This window comes from Arvicanthis niloticus, chromosome 13, assembly GCF_011762505.2.
Source record: "Arvicanthis niloticus isolate mArvNil1 chromosome 13, mArvNil1.pat.X, whole genome shotgun sequence".
Taxonomy (NCBI): Eukaryota; Metazoa; Chordata; class Mammalia; order Rodentia; family Muridae; genus Arvicanthis; species Arvicanthis niloticus.
Window position 1 is genome coordinate 53782146 of NC_047670.1, and position 16790 is coordinate 53798935.

Here is a 16790-nt window from a genome sequence, read left to right on the forward strand (position 1 = left end):
CATGTGTTTGTGTGTGTCTTTGTGTATGTGTTTGTGTGTGTGTGTGTGTATGTGCATGTGTTTGTGTGTGTCTTTGTGTATGTGTGTGTGTGTGTGTGTGTGTGTATGTGCATGTGTTTGTGTGTGTCTTTGTGTATGTGTGTGTGTGTGTGTGTGTATGTGCATGTGTTTGTGTGTGTCTTTGTGTATGTCTTTGTGTATGTGTTTGTGTGTGTGTGTGTGTGTATGTGTTTGTGTGTGTCTTTGTGTATGTGTTTGTGTGTGTGTGTGTGTGTGCTCGCGCGCCCCTCTGCTTCCAACTTTACCTCTTTTATCCCCCCCAGGGCAGACCAAGACGCATGCAACTGGCACTTTAATGTGGTTCTAATGTACACTGTCTTATTTCTAATGGCAGAAAACCTAGCTACTGTCCCTCTTTCAAACCACCGCCTTGCAGTCCCCAGGGGCTGCCTCTTGCAAGGAGTCTCCCCAGAATTCAGCAAGCCTACAGACAAGGGGACCAGCCTCTCCCACACTCAAAGAACAAGCTTAGCTGAGAACACCCCCAGCACCTCCACCCTCAGACTGGGGATCCTAGAAGAGGAAGCCCTACCCCCTCACAGCGGGAACTCCCTTTCCTCAAATGAGAAAGCCAGAGTGCAACGCCCACCTCTTGCCTGGGCTCTCTGTGCACATAGCCCCCTCTTGAGTGCAGTATGCCACACCTAATTCCCTCCTCTTTCTCCCTCCCTCCTGGCATCCCTCCAGGCTGGGCCAGTACCAGGCAGGCCACCCTCCTTGCCAGACCCTGTCTATGAATTTCACCTCTGTTGGGTACCACAGACCCCCCTTTCTCCTCCCCAAACAAATGGGGTCTTGAGCAACCCACTGGGACACTGCATACAAGGCCAGATCTATTCCCTGCCTGTCGTGGCTGCCAGTGGGGTTGGCAACCACGCCGGGGGGCCATCTGTCTGTTTCACCACTGTTGTCCTTGTCTGAAATGGGGCTGGGCACTCTACAGCCCATCCTTGCAGTATTAATACCATAGCCCACTGTCCAGGTGATCAGGATAGACCTCTCCCAAACCTGGATTGTTCTCTCCTCTAATAGGAAGCTCTGATATTTGCTCAACTTCCCAACCCCCATGCCCTGGCAAAGAACTGCCTGGACCTTAGTGTGCTCAGATGCTTCCCCTATGCTGGATGGGGTGCAATGTCTGTGGAAAGTCCATGGCATACAGTGGGGGCTCCATTAAACCAGCTTCTTACTGGACTGTAGTGGCATGACTTTAATCCCAGAACTCAGGAGGCAGAGGCAAGTGGATATCTATGAGTTTGAGGCCAGCCTGGTCTACACAGTACATTCCAGGACAGCCAGGACTACATAGAGAAACCCTATCTCAAAACAATAATAATAATAATAATAATAATAATAATAATAAATTTAATATTATAATATAAATTATTATTATTATTATAACCCCCATTTCTCTCTTCTTTGATATTCTTTCTTCTCTCAGCCCCTCCATCCCCATGCTGACATAATGATGATACGCAAGAACCCAAAGCTGGCAGGGAACAGTGTGACCTGTCCCCCGGACACTGAAAATGTCTCTTTTTAGAAATCAACACTTTGAGTTTTGGGGTAGTTCAGTCAGTAACGTGCTTGCTGCATGAGGACCCAGCTTCAAGGCCCAGAACCCTTATAAAAAGCCCAGCTTGGAGGTGCCGACTTGTGATTCTGGGGTGGGGAAGGAGGAGACAGGCAGATCTCTTCGGCTCCTTTTTGATCAACTGTTCAAATCAGTGAAGGCCAGATAAAAGTGAGCAAAGCCACCTAGAAATCAAAGTAGATGGCACCTGAGGAATGACACACGATATTGGCCTCTGGCATCTACACACACACACACACACACACACACACAAGAAATCAAAACTTCAGTTCCATGTAGGGCAACTATGGGCACTACTAGACTAGGTGGCTCTCGCAGATACTACCCTCCCACCCTGGGGGAGGGGGTCTCACAAGCCAAACCTGTACATCAAAGCCTTAAGTTCAGGTGTCCTGCGGACTCGATCGAGGATCCCCATTTTACAGTCACACAAACTGAGGACACAGAATGGTTCCCAACTTGCTTTTGACAGCTCTGATTGTCACCACAAAGTCTTCCCTTTGTCCTTAGAGCTCCTCATCCAAAAGCCTTCTGTGACCTTGCCTTTGGAGCCCAGGTCAAGCGCTAACCCTCCAGCATGGAACGTGAGGCTCCCAGCAAGACTTGGCAGCACAGCAGACAGAAGCCCCGGATTGGGAGTCTGTCAGCCCAAGGCTCAAACTCAGGGCCTGTCACCTACCTTCTGGTATGTGATCCCAGTGATCGCAATCGCCCAGGCCCAGCTGAGTCCACCCCACCCTCTCCCCATCCCCCCTATAAAATGGAGTTGAAAAGACTGACCTGCCTGGTTGACAGGCAGGGTTACCCTCCCACGTTCATTACACAGTGACCTGCTGTATTCCAGACCCCACACAGATCGTGGGTCAGAGCAGGGGCAACACAAGAGACTTGCCCTGGGGAGTTCATACACCACAGGGTTAGGGGGACAGAGGGTAAACTAACAGATCACTAAAAAGGCATCAAAGCCAAGCGTGTGATGCCAGGACCCAGGAGATGATATCAGGGGATCAGAAGTTCAAGGTCATCCTCACCTACATGGTGAGCCTGGGCTACTGTGAGACCCTGTCTCAAACAAATAGTGTCTTAGGCTGGAGAGATAACTCTCAGGGAAGCATTTGCCTTCAAACAGGAAGACCTGAGTCCATGCCCCAGGACATACATTTAAAAAAAAAAAAAAAAAAAAAAAAGTAAGGTATGGTACTTGCTTGCGATCTTACTACGGCTAAAGTAAAGACAGGAGGGTGCCTGGGGCTCACTGGCCAGGCAGTTTAACCTACATGGTGAGTTCTAGGCCAGTGAGAGACCCTGTCTTAAAAGAGAGAAAGAAGGGAGGGAGGGAGGGAGGGGTGGAGGAAAAGGGAGGGGGAAGGAAGGAAGGGAGAGAGAAGGGAGAAAAGGAGGAAGGAAGGAAGAAATGAAATGAAATTGAACAGTGTCTGAGAAATGACAAACAAGGATATCCTCTGTTCTCTACAGACATGCAAACACCAGAACATACACATGTATATATATATACACACACACACACAGGCACATTCACACTAAAAGAATTAATAGGTTCTAAAGAGATAGCTCAGCAGTTATGAGCACTAGTTGTTCTAGAAGATCAAGGTTCAATTCTCAGCACCCATATGGTAGCTCACAACCATCCATGATTCCAACGCCAGATGATCCAAACCCTCTTTCTGCCCCTCAGGCATCAGGCAAACCACCCAGACACATAAAATAGCAACTTTGAAAAATAGACTAAAAGCACTATTGGCTGCGTTCAAGTCCACACAGAGGGAGAAAGAGGAGGCCCAGAGAGACACACTGGTTTGGGGGGAGGGCTTCCCCTCAAAAAGTAACAACTGGAATGGCCAACCAGGAAGCAGCAATGACAGACAAGCCAACCACTGCAAAGTCCAGGGAATAAGATGAGACCAGGAACCTGAGACACAGTTGGGAAACAGTAGAAAGTAGACTTAGCCAGCAGCTAAATCCCCCATCTCTGGGCAGTTGTAAATTTGAGATGTCTTCCTCATACCCCAGTGCATCTCAAGTCATCCTCATTGCATATCTCAATATTACAGGTAAGGAAACTGCAGCTCCCAAGGTCCCACAGGCCATAATGGTACCTTGGGAGACCACCTAAGCCTGGTAGTCCCCAGCTCTGGGCTCCTGTCCATTGTCTGCCCGACTCACGTCAGCTTAACCCCGTGTAAGTCTGGAATAGTACCTAACTAAAGTTGGTCCAGGGATGCCTGGTCCCTCTTAACACCATCTGGGTCACCAAGAACAGTCCTCTGTTCCCTCTTCAGGCCAACCTGAAATGCAGAGAAGGCTGGCAAGGTGGGAGAGGCAAGGGGCAAGGGGCTTGCCACTGGTGTGGTGAAGTCAAGCATCTCAGATCAGGATCTGAACCATGACCCTTGTCACCTGAAAAATAGTCATCTTGACTGTTATTCATGACTTCAGTGTCCCCTGTAGGCACCCTCTCTGTCCTTTGTCTTAATGTCCCTGTGGTGCTAAGAAAGGAAACAGGATAAGCATTTCCTAGTTTACCTGGCTGGGCAATGCCCCAGGCAAGGGCTGGTTGAGAGAGCTTAGAACACAGAACCAAAAGAAGGAAGGCAGAAAACAGGTACTCAGGCAGTACCTGTGAGCAGGACCCCTTATTAGGGGTACACACAAAGCAGGCAGGAGAGGAACCAGCTAGGGAGTCTACAAGAACTCAGGGTTCCGTGCTGCTTGGCTGAAGGCAGATCTCTGGGGATAAGACCACTGACCTTCCATAAATAGCAGAAAATCACATTGAAGTCACCTTTAGGAGGACAGTAACGGTGTCACCTGCTGTGAGTCAGCTATGACCCAAAAACATGCTAGGTATACAGTGCCATGTCCCCACCAAGCCATCCTGTGAGACAGATGTCTTGTTCACAGATGCCAACCCCCCCCCCCACTTTGTACAGAGGGGAAAACCAAAGCACAATCACAGGACTTAAACCCAGGAGTTCAGCATCCTTCTCAGCTACTTCCTGTTGTTATTTCAAGAAAACGTTGCTTCCAGGGGATTCCTGGGGAGTGGGAGAGGCAGAGACACCTGGGGAAGAAGGGGGGCTTGAAAGTTGGGTATTTGGCAACCAGGATCCTGAGCCTCTTGGGTGACCTCACACAATGAACTTCTAAAACTGGGACCTGAGTGACAGAAACCAATGTCACATGCCCACAGCATGGCACCTGGGATGGCGGGTCTCCAACAGGTACACAGCAAGAAAGAAACACATATGTCCACATGGGGACTTGGATGATCAAAGGCTCTGAGGAAAGAGGGGCTGAGAGAGATCCAGGAAGGCCACTGTCCCCTCAGAGGACAAATTAAAGCTTTGGAAGGACAGAAGGGACAGAAAGCTCAGGCCCACCCATAGAAGAGCACTCCCCCCTCAAACACCCACTTTCAGCCTGTAGTGGCAACATGGAGTCCCCTGAAGCCCCCACCTTGTTACTCCTCCATCACACCTTCCCCCCCACAGAACCCCCTTCTGGGACCTGCACACCTCAGTGGCCTCAGCTTTCCACGTGGAGACCACCACATCTTAGAGACAGCATCTTTCTCTGCTTAGCAACCACCAACACTGAGCCCAGCCAGCCAGCCTCCTCCCTGTCTCCTCCTCTCTCCATGGAGACCACAATGCCACAGCAACTGCCGTCACTCAGCGCCCGCCCCGCTTGCCTGGACAACAGCTCCCTCCACGTGGCCACCACCAACACAGCCTTGCAGACATTGACAACCCTCTCCTCTCCGGGGCAATCACCAACCATAGTTAGGCTGGACTGGTGCCGGCTACCTGCCTGCCTGCCTGCCCACGGCCTCCTGGTGTCACACTGCTCTCCCTGGTACCTCTAAAATTCAGTGATGGGATCAGACCCCATATGCATGCACAGCCAGCATCTTGGCCCTCACCTAAACCCTTCATCAGCCTGCTCCCTAGTGAAAAGCCCCCACTGGAGAAAAAAGAGGCCTTCCCAGAGGCCGACCCAGACTCCCAGCAGATACAGGTATCCTCAGCACAAGCCAGCGAGAGTCGGCCTCTAAGCTAAAAGGGCTAGATGTAAGGGGTTTCTGCTCGCCCTCCGTGAAGACTGTCCCAGCCCCCAATAGTCTGCCACTTTGACCGCAGCCTCTGAGGCCTTGGGGAAAGGGAGCCAGGAAGAGGCAAGGTTAGGGTTCCCATGGCTGGGGGCAGGGTCTGGAATGTGCAGGAAGGGACCCACAGCAGGCTGAAGCTGGGCTAGATCACAGGTTTGCAAGGCCAGGTCATGTGAACTGTGCTCACAAACAGCCACACACTCACAGTCATAAGGACCCTGTCCTTACCAGATGTCTGCCGGCAAAGGGGGCCCCTGCAGCCAGTGAGGCTCTGTCCCTGACCCAGGTCTCAAAGAGGGAGGTCCCCTAGGCAGCCCCAGAAGCAGCGGTGGCAATAAGGTCTTGGGTCCTGGCCCAGCATAGCAGCGGTTCCTCAGTCCTCCGCTCTGCCAGGAGGCAAGGGGGAGAGAGGGAGGGAGGAGAGGAAGAGAGGGAGGGGACAGCAGGAGGAGGGAGGAGGGAAACCGCTGAAGTCTTGAAGGGTACACTCACTTCTTTCTTAGGTTTCCCATGGCAACAGCATATACCACAAATGATATCAGTGTGAGAGAGAAGAGGCTGAGGGAAGGGAGGGGTGGAGGGAAAAGGAGAGAGATGGAGGCAGATCTGGAGCTGGAGGGCCGTGGCAGCTGGGAGATGGGGGGTCGGGAGTGGGGGGAAGACAGAGATAAAGAGATGTGTCGAGAGACAGAAAGATGAGGGGAGAGATGGAGAGAGACTGAAGAGGATGGAGACAGGAGAAAGAGATGTGGGATATGGAAAGAGACGGGGTGAGATGAAGAGAAGTCAGAGAGATGAAAGGAGAGATAGATGGAGAGAGATAGCCGGAGAGATGGAGGCAGAGACTTGTGGGAGATGAAGAGAGACAGAGATGCTGTGAGAGATAGAGAGGAAGAGAAGGGAGAGTACAGATGAGTCGGGTGAAGGATGGAGCAATATGGCAAACTGGTGAGAAACGGAAGCAGAGAGAGTGCCAGTGGGGGAGGAGCCCTGGAGGGTTCAGGCCTCAAACCTTGGAACTGGGAACTCTCCAAGGTACACCATGGAGTTTAGGGGCAGAGCGAGAGGCCAGGGTCCACCAGACATCTTTGAAATCAGAGGGCAGAAGTGATCAATAGATGATCAATATTGACCAATAGATGGGTAGATCTTCTGGGAACAGAGGGACTCCAGCTCTGCCAGGAGGTCCCTGACTCTCTCAAGTCCCCTCTCTCACAGTCACAGCCACACAGTTACATACCCACAGTAACATGTTCACCTCACCTCAGTGCCCACCTGTGCCACTCTCCTGCCGGTCCTCCAATTCACCAGCAACACCCATTCGTTCTCATCAACTGGAGCCACATCCTGTCCGGAAGGATGTGCCCTGACCCCGTGTGTCCCCTCTCATTCAGAATTCCACATGACTGACACACACCCCTTGCCCAGTCCTGCCCTGCCCTGCCCTGCCCTGCCACGCCTCCCACCATGGGCTTACATACATATACCTGTCTGCTCTCCACCTGCACAGGCGCAGTTGGAACAGGGACGATGGAGCCCATGCTCTGCCTCCGAATGTATACACACGTGTTGTGCACACTCACAGGCCCCCCTCTCCTGTCTGCTCCCACATCCTCCATCAGTCCAGATGGCACTCCCAGACCTCCCACGCAGGCAGGGGCTCACACCTCACCCCCTCACCAGTGCCATTCACAAACATATGTAGACCCACCCAGCACTGGCAGCCATTGCACTCAGAACATAAACACTGAAGCCCTGCCTGCCTGGGTTCTCTCAGGCCGACCCAGAGGCAGATTGGGTGAACAAGGGTAGGGGCTTAGAGAGTGACTCCCAGTCCTAACAGAGACCCACTGAGACCCTTAGCCAGCGGGGTTCCAAACATCCTGTGCGGCACACTCTAGACAAGACACCCACACGGTGCACCCAGACAGAACCAACACGCCCACAGAGCCTGGACAGCGGGGAGCCCCTACATAGGCATACATCCCAACACAGAGCCCCACAGCTGTGTCAACACGCCTGGGGGACTCTGCAGAGACACACATCAGCACACCCACAGACACACACTAGCCCCCCACTGCGGACTGCTCACACATTCAGGCTTGCCAAAGGCACCCAGACAAACACGCCCCCGTGCACAGGACACCCTACAGAGTTTCACACGCCAACACATACATGTCCCCAAGCCTGCCCACACAGGGAACCCCTCCCAGGCACGAGGACCAATGCACACCTGCCACGCTACCCCAGGACACTGGACCGTGCCTGCACCTTCTGCAGTACATCTCAGAGGATGCACGTTGGATCCCCGTATAAGCAGGGCACGCTCCTGCCCCACAAACGCGCCGGCCTCGCTGCGTTCCTACCCTCACCCTTATCCCCACCCCACCCCCAACCCCACTCCCACTCCCACCCCGACCCGCCTCCGCCGGCGGCTCTCCATCCTGCGCACCGAGCCGAGCCCAGAGCCCGTGAAATTGGTTGCGAGAGCGTCAGCGGCTGCGGCTGCAAATTCTAAGCACAGGGAAGTAAGGCGGAAAGCGACGGCCGAGCCGGGGGCGGGCGACGCCGGGCGGGGACGGGCAGCCGCAGGATGAGACTGAGGCGGCGGGGGGCCCCGCAGGACCAGCTCGGGCCCACCGGATACACACCTCCTCTGGGACGCCTTCCGGGCTCTGAACCCCTCCTTCGCGCCCGCTGTGGTGCGCAGCCGGCAGGCCCAGCTCCGTGTAAGAGCTGATGCTCTGTCCAAGGTGCTGGGACAGTCCCTCTCCAGCTCTTCGCCTCCAAGGCCTGGCTTTACTGGCTGTGCCACCTTGAGTCCGGGATGGCAGACTGCATCCTCTTGATCATATGTGCAACAGTGGTGCTACCAAAGGGTGTTTGGAGACTGTGAGGGGCTCACGGAATCCATGTAGAACAGCAGCCAGGGCAAGCTGAAGATTGTCAGTCCATATCCACCTGTGTCACCGGAGGCAGGGCTCAGCCCTTAGTTCAGGTCCCTCGGGAGAACCAGGATGGCCTTGCTGCCCCCCCCATAGTCTGGGAAGAGCCCTAGAAACCAGAAGGAGCATGTAACAGCCCCCCCCCACTGTCACCCCACTGTAAACATGAATGAATTGATCGTTAAGAAAAGCATCAAAGTAGGGTTCCTGGACCCTCTCAGCGCCCTATGGAACCGAAGTCATATCAAGCAGGGCCTAACAGCCTACATTTCAGCAGACACTAGGGATTAGCATGCTTGGTTCACAGTTTCTTAGCCCAGCGCTCATGGCCTGTAAGGTCGACCCCCCCAAACCACAAGTCTAGACTTGCCTTCTCAAAATGCACGCCCCGTTTCCTACCTCCATGGCCCTGGCCCACGCACGGTTTTTCCACCTGGTCGAGCTCCTGTTCCCACCCCCAGAGGCTGGCAGTCAAAATCCTCTAGCCAAAATTAAACAAGGAAAAAAAGAAAAGAGTTTCTCATGCTTCTCTGGCACCGAGCAGGTGCCGGCTCAAGGGAGCTCTAGATTGCCCAGAACAGAAGGCAGCCCAGCCTCCACCAGCCGGCCTGGGGCTTCAGAGCACCTGCCTTCAGCCTACAGCCCCAGCTCTTCCTAGTCAGATCACTCACTAATGAAGACCAGCTGTCGAGCAAGCCCTACTGTGTGCCAGAGGCTTAGGACTCATCTCCAGAGGCACTTGTCTGAGCCCCAGGCCTGTTGTTCTCCCTGGGTGAACAGTGTACATATGTGAACACAATCGGAATGGGAACGGCATCGGCCAACCTCAGGCGGATGAAAGACGTGTTGGATGAGCGTTTTCTGAGGACCATGGAGTTTGGCAAGCAGTGGGAGAGAGAGACCAGAAACAGCTCAGCGAGCAAGCAGATCTGTGAAATACACCCCTCCCCCTGCCCAGGTCATGAGAAGGGCAGAGAAGAGAGGCAAGCAGGTCCGAGCCTCTGTCTGTTCAAGACCCCAACAGGACAGTAGAGGGGGGAAAGATGTCACTCAGGAGAGAAACCGAATCAAGTCTGAGTCTTGGGGCTGTCTCAGAGCAAACAGATCAGCAACTCTTGAGAATCACTTCTCATTCCCCTAAAGAGAGGGGTGACAGGGAGGATGGGCCTTGCCCTCTCCTTGCTGACAACGTAACCCAGGGTGGGTAGACGTAACTCTCAGACCCTTCTCACTTTCTGAACTGGTTCCTATGCAGTTCAGACTGGAAAGAGCAGGAAGTATGTACTCACATGTGTGTACATACACACACACACACACACACACACACACACACACTGCCAGATACCCTCAAACACATTGCGGGAGGCATCGTGGAAGGCCAGAATCAGAGAACTTTCTTCAGGAACATCACAGAAGAGAAGCTGGGATGGGAGAGCAAGACCTGGGGGCTAACCCAGTGTCTCCTCCTGACGATCTCTCCTTGCAGCCATCACACTAGGTGCCCTACCCACTGCTCCCCATATGGCCAGGGCTCTGTTCCCACTTACAAATGAGTGACACAGGCCAAGAGAGCACCCTAGTGATGGGGCACCCAAAGATGAGAGGACCAAGGCCCACTTGGAACTGGAGTTTAGAAAAGAATGGAGTTCGTCTTAGAGTCCACCGTTGAAGTTCTGGTCCTGATTGCCCGTCTGTGCAGCCATGGGCCGGTCGACAACCTCTCTGTGTCTTGTCTGTGAAATGAAGAATTCCTATTGCTCTTACTACCCAAGGATTCTGTGGGATTAAGCAAGGCCCAAGGACAAGTTATAGACTGTACCCTAAACCAGGCCTTAAGGCAGGGCTGAAGGGACCTTCCCTAATGTTCTTCTCAGCACTGCCACTGAATTGGTCATTATTCTCAAAAGCCAACCTCTTCCTGTAGCTGGCCCAGGTGTCCCTCCAGTCCTCAAGATCTCCCGGGGGCTTCCCTGGGAGCTGTGTGCAGGGCTGGGCTGAGGGAAAGGGCACTCTGCTATCCCAAGCCCATAGACATGATCACCAACAGCAGTGTCAGAAACTCTGCCCTGGGTAGTCACCGAGCCAGGAGAAGGTTAATTTGATCAGGGATCGCCTGGGGCAGCCAGGGCAGACGAGTGAGTTAGCCTTCTACACACTGTCTCATCCAAGCAGCCTGACAGGAACAGAGTCTCAAACTGGGAAGCAGTGGACTTGCTTAGTTCAACACAGGAGGTAGAGGTTTGGGGCAGGGGAGGACCTGGACTCTGGAGCTTTAGCAGGGCCTGGTCTCACTTGTCAAATTCTGAGAGAAACATTCACTCCTTCCTACCTACAGAGCCTATGTCACACAACTGGGAGTGGCAGAGGTGGCCCTAACACTCCTAACAGCCATGGGATAATAAGAGGGCCATACTGAGGAGAGAGCCTGAAGATTTCAGAGCCCATGGAGAGGCCTGACAGATGAGGGTGCCCACCTCTATACACATCTGTGGGAGTGGCAGCCAGTAACCTTTCAACCCACCTGCCAACCTGACTCAACCCACCCTGTGTGTCACATAAGGGCCCCTTCCCTGATGGTCTGATGTTTTCCCTGCAGCCACTCTGTGGAAGAAAAAAAAAATGCATTGACCTCAGTTTCCCTGAGGGATGTGATAGCAGCCAGCCCACCCACCTACAGGACTACTGTGAGGACCCCAGAGAGAGAAGCAAAATCTTTGCAAAGTTTGACTTAACCAGAACAGCAGGGGGTGCTGGAGGGGAGGGGTATTCTAGGGAATGGAAGACAGATCTGGCACAGACTGAGCTCCACCCCAGGTGCCAGACACCAAAAGGCCCGCTGTAGTTCCTGTGACCCCCATCCTTCACCGCTAGCCTCCTCCACAAGTGACAGATGAAGCTGCAGGCAGGAAAGTAGAGAGAGAACGCTCAAATCGAAAAGCTCAGGAGACGGCAAATTGAGATTAGAATCCACGGTTCCAGGTTCCCTTGCCATATGTCCTTGCATCCACATGAATGCTTACAAACAAGGTGTGTGCCCAAGGTATGTGAGCTGCTGTCACAGGCTTGAGAGGCTCAGAGGCTGGGGGGTGTCATGAGTGGGAGGAGGTATATCCTTTGGGGAGCAACCTCCTTAAAAATGGAGGGCCACACCTCCTCAGGTCACCAGGAAATGCAGGTCCCTTGTAAGAGACCACTTGCTCTGAGGCTCTATCCCCTCCTCCACTTCTTCCCCTCCCACGGGACATGAACATACTCAGCCCCACAAATGCACAGTGATATCACATGCCCCGGCCCATAAGGGTGGCCCTCACACTGCTGTCCCTGTGACGTCACCAGTAGCCTGAAGCTGATGTCACACCCCAAGGTTCTCACTGGCATCACACACACTTCTTTCTCCCCGTGTCTTCCTACTCTTCTTTTCCTGCCTAAAGGCTATCGGTCCAGAGGCCTCCCGGTCCATCACGCATAGCACTGGGGCTCACAGAGAGCTAAGACAGCACCAGTGTGCCTTCATCCACATACCAGACAACATTTACACGCATGTGCAAGCCCACTGTTGATCTAGACATAACATGTCCCACAGGTGTTCACAGGCTACAGAAACAGTTTGAAACAAGCACACACACATACACAGGCAAACATGCCTAGCCCTCGTAATGCAGCTCCGGGCATTGAGATGCCCCTCCTCCGTCAGTGAAGCCAACAGCCAGAGCTGCAAGCTTCTACTACATTCCTCCAGGTACCGAGAGCAGCTGCCCCTTCCCCCAGCTTCTCCTCCCACAGCCTGGCCTGCTGACAGTGACATCCGCAGCCGGACACAAGAGCACACGCGCACACACATGCACGCGCAGTCAACACACACACACACACACCCCAGTCCAACACCTGTATCTCTCAACAAGGAACCAGCTGCAGGGTAGGAAGAGTCCAGAGCCCTGGGAAGTGCCCTTAAGTACCACATGTATCCAAAGCTGACTGAGATTCCAAGCAGTGTCCCTGGCTCATTCTCCTTGGTCATGCCTGACACACCGAGGCCTGGCAGCCTCTATACACAATCTCCCCAAGTACGCAGATTCACACAGAGAGACACACACACAGACACACAGACACACACAAGCCCTCTTCCCTCCAAACATTCCAAAGAAGCCCTGCTGGGCCACAGATCGTGTGTGTGTGTGTGTGTGTGTGTGTGTGTGTGTGTGTGTGTGTGTGTGGCAGTGGGGCTCTATCCTGAATCAGTACACATCCCCTTTCCTCATGCCACCCCACCAGCCTACACACCCACCCTCTGCCCCCTCCTAACCAGTAGCAGTCTACACACACACACACACACACACACACACACACACACCCCACTAGGCAGTGGTGGCTCAGTCAGAGCTGCAGTCTGTCGGTTTATGCTGGTGCTTCTGTGCTTGTCCCACACCAGCTCTGCGGGGGACGGGGGGGGGGCGGATTTCAAGCCCTTGCAAGGGTCCCAACGTACCCTAACTCTGGTACCCCTACTAAATTCACAGTGCCCCCGAGTGATGAGGGGACAAGCCGCACGCCAGTCCCCTTCCCCTGGGCCAGCCATCTAGCCACCCTGTCAGCCCCCACCCCTTACCAGTGTGATGAATTCCTTGACCCGCCACGACTCAGGGAAAAGCCGGCCGGGAGCTCTGGTTCGCCAAAATGGGGGCCAGGGAGGTGCGGTGTGGCACTGGCTAGCAAAACCGTCCTCCACCAAGATTCTGCACCACCGCGAAAATGTTCACCTCGACGCTCGTCCTCCCTGCCCTCCCACCACGCCTTCGCCCAGCCTTTCCCCCACCACCTTGCGCAGGGTGGTCCCTTGGGGGTCCTACGGGGATCCCCAGACCAAGAAGAACCCGGGAGTGTCTCTCCTTGGCTCATCCTCCCCCTCCCCGGTCTCTTTCCAAGCCCCACCCCCCGCTGGCGGCCAGGGAGCCCTCAGCTCAGCCCGGATTCCCGGGGTCTCCGCCAGCCGCCCTGCAGCGCTCGGATCCGGAGGAATCTACTCACCTCCAATCCGGACTGGGATCCGAGCTGGATGCCACCGCCTCCGGGCAGCGGCTGCTGCGGGGCCTGCGCCGGAGAGCGAGCGTGAGCTCGGGTGCGAGTGTACGCGGCGGCCGGCCGTGGCTCTGTGCGTGTCGTGTGTCTGTGGCGTGGCCCGGGCGTGTGTGTCTGTGAGCGTGCGTGTGCGCGCAGACACTGCCACCCCCGCCTCCCGCCGCGCAGGGCTGCTGCCCGCAGAGGGCCCGGGTGCTGGGCGGAGGACCTCAGGGGCTGGCGATCGCTGCGTCTGTCCGGCCGGCCAGCTCTGTGGCCGGATCCCTTCACAGGCCTCTCCGCTGCAGACCCTCCCGCCCCTCCGCTGTCTGCTTCCACGGCCACAAGCGCGCTCCCAGACACACGCCACGGGGCGGGGGCCGCGCTGGGCTCTGGCGCTACTGCAGCTGCAGCGCCCTGCGAGGTGGCTGCACCGCGGACCGCCAAGCCCCGGGCACCCGCCGAGCGCGCCCCCCGGCCCCGCACCGCCTCCGCCACCTCTCTCCGGACCGTGTCTCAGTTCACCCCACCACCGCCTCCTCCAGCTCATTCAACAGCTGGAGGCAAAGTTGCCCCGGGGGCAGCGCCCTGCTCGAGGACAACTTCATCCCCAACACCCCTCCCTCCGTGCAACCCTTTCCGCCTGCGCCCTGTGTTCTGCGCGTAACCACTGGAGAGCACTGCGGTGGGGCTGCTGCGTTCCCATTTTGCAGGCGGGACAGCTGAGGCGGGTGAGCAGAGCGCTTGCCCAAAGTTAACACAGCGAGTTCGCGGAGTCTCTCAATTCTCCCTGCCTCCAAACCAAGGCACTTGGGTACCTCTCGCTGCCTTACCCCATCCCCCAGGAGGATACTGTGCTCTGTGGCCACGCAGAGAAACTTCCTAAGGCCTTCCTGGCCACAGCTTACGCTCCGATTCAAACACACACACACATCACCACCACCTGCAAGGGGGGCTCCCTGCACGGCAGCGGTAGGGACGCTCTGCACCCGGGGCTGAGCACATAAGCAGCTGGTGGAAGTCTGGGCTGGTGTCAGGAGTCTCCTCCAGTGGCTGTGACCCGCCAACCCAGACAGTTGAGCTCTGCCACCACCAGGCTTTGTGCTTCGCAATCACTTTTCCAGGCCGCATTCACCAGTGCCTGTCCTCAGGTGGTGCCCAGCGGCTCAGCCCGACTGCTGGAACCCCTAACAAGGACGTCTCCTGCAGGCCTGGGCTGCAGTCTGGACAGATGAACGGGAGCTGGCGGGTAGGAGTTGCTCGGCTGAAGGAAGTGGAGAAGGGTATCCCAGGCTACGGGAACGACATGTGCAAAGTCACAGAGGCGGAAAGCATCCTGGTGTATTAAGTACAGAGGGACCCGCGGAGCTGGGTATTACTAGAGCAGAAAGATCTGCTGTTCAGAAACGCCTCCCTCTTGTCATCCGAGGACAGGAAAGCAGCCCAGGATAGGACCAGAAGGGCAGATAAGCGCTGAGACCCAGGCCACCTGTTATGTCACAATTCAGAGAGGCTGAGGGGTGTCTCACCTCTAAGCCTCCCAACCTGTACCATTTTGGTTGGCAGACACATTCCTTCCTACCCGTCCTTCAGGTCTTCCTTGCAGACCCAAAGAAGCCTTATGCTGCCTCCGCCTACTAACCTAATCCCCTTCCCCGAAGAGGGACTGGAAGAGCTCAGGGTTCCCCACCTAAAGCTGGACACCGAGGTGGGTCCAGCTCCAGAAGCACACACCCCCTACCATCCCCCACCCCACCATATCACCACCCCACCGCCAGGCCTGCTTCTGGTGAAGAGACAGCTGCCCCTGCGCCCTCTGGCGGACCAAATGCGCAACTGCCGAAAACTTCCTGTGGCTCGCGTGTGCTAAGGTGGACGCTGGCAGAGGCCTAAATCCGCCCTGGCCCAAGACATTGAACAATGACTCCAAGGAGCCCCAGGCATGGAATTGCAAAGTAACATTTCTGGTTCATCTGTATGAGTTTCCCGGTCATCAGGCCAGTGAGAGTCACACCCGCCCCGCCCCCCTACCTCAGTTTCCTCCTGTATGAAATAGTTAAGTCCCGGCCAGTCCCGAAGGCCATGCTTCCTTACTGGTACCCTCTCTTCTCTCCTGGGGCCCCCCACAAAGCTGGCTAGACTCACTCAGCGCTAGTTTTGAGCTTCCATGGTTCCCACATTCCCGATTTGAAGACTGGCTCTTGCAGGGCAGAGATAAGCTGTTGTTACCAGTTTCCCCCTCTGAGCTCTGTTGATCTGTGAGCTACACAGATGACGACTTTGGCCGAGGCTTGGGTAGAGTCATTGTCAACTATACCATCTGGTTCCTTGATTGGGCCTTCTCTACGCCAGCACCGTCCAGTGTAACTTTCTGCCTCGGCAGAAATTATTTAAGGAGCCACTAACCTCTTGTGGTTGTTGTGTGGTTAAAACCGTGGCTTCTACAGCTGCCGAATGCACTTATCTGTTTTATTTTGATTGATTTGGACTTAAGTGGCCACAGGTGGCTTGTGGCTAGCATGTTAGTGAAAATTCGGGTACACAGCAACCTCCCGGTCGAAGAAGCCCAGAGAGAGAGAGCTTGGTGTGAGTGTGCACACCAGGACCCTGAGCAATTTACAGATTCAATGCAATTTCCATAAAAATTCCAACACATTTCTTAACAGACCTTGGCTGAGCAAATTATAAAATTCATATGGAAAAACAAAATACCCAGGCTAGCTAAAACAACCCTGAACAATAAAAGAACTTTTGGAGGCATCACCATCCCTGACCTCAAGCTGTACTACAGAGCAATAGTAATAAAAACTGCATGGTGGTGGTATAGAAACACAGGTTGATCAGAAGACCCTCAAATAAACCCACACACCTATGGACACTTGATTTTTGACAAACGGACAAGGAAAAAAGAAATCATCTCCGACAAATGGCGCTGGTCTAACTGGATGCCCACATGTAGAAGATTGCTAAGAGATCCTTATCTATCGCCCTGCACAAAACCCAAGTC

The 16790-nt window shown here is 54.7% G+C and overlaps 1 non-coding gene across 1 annotated transcript in view; it reads right to left on the reverse strand.

Moving 5' to 3' along the window:
- Window positions 1-16474, reverse strand: part of LOC117718704 (uncharacterized) — a 46023-nt gene extending 29549 nt beyond the window's left edge. Inside the window, exon 1 of the transcript XR_013103363.1 lies at window positions 13754-16474. This is a non-coding gene — a transcript (uncharacterized LOC117718704). The remainder of the gene's footprint in view (window positions 1-13753) is intronic.
- Window positions 16475-16790: the final 316 nt, after the last annotated feature.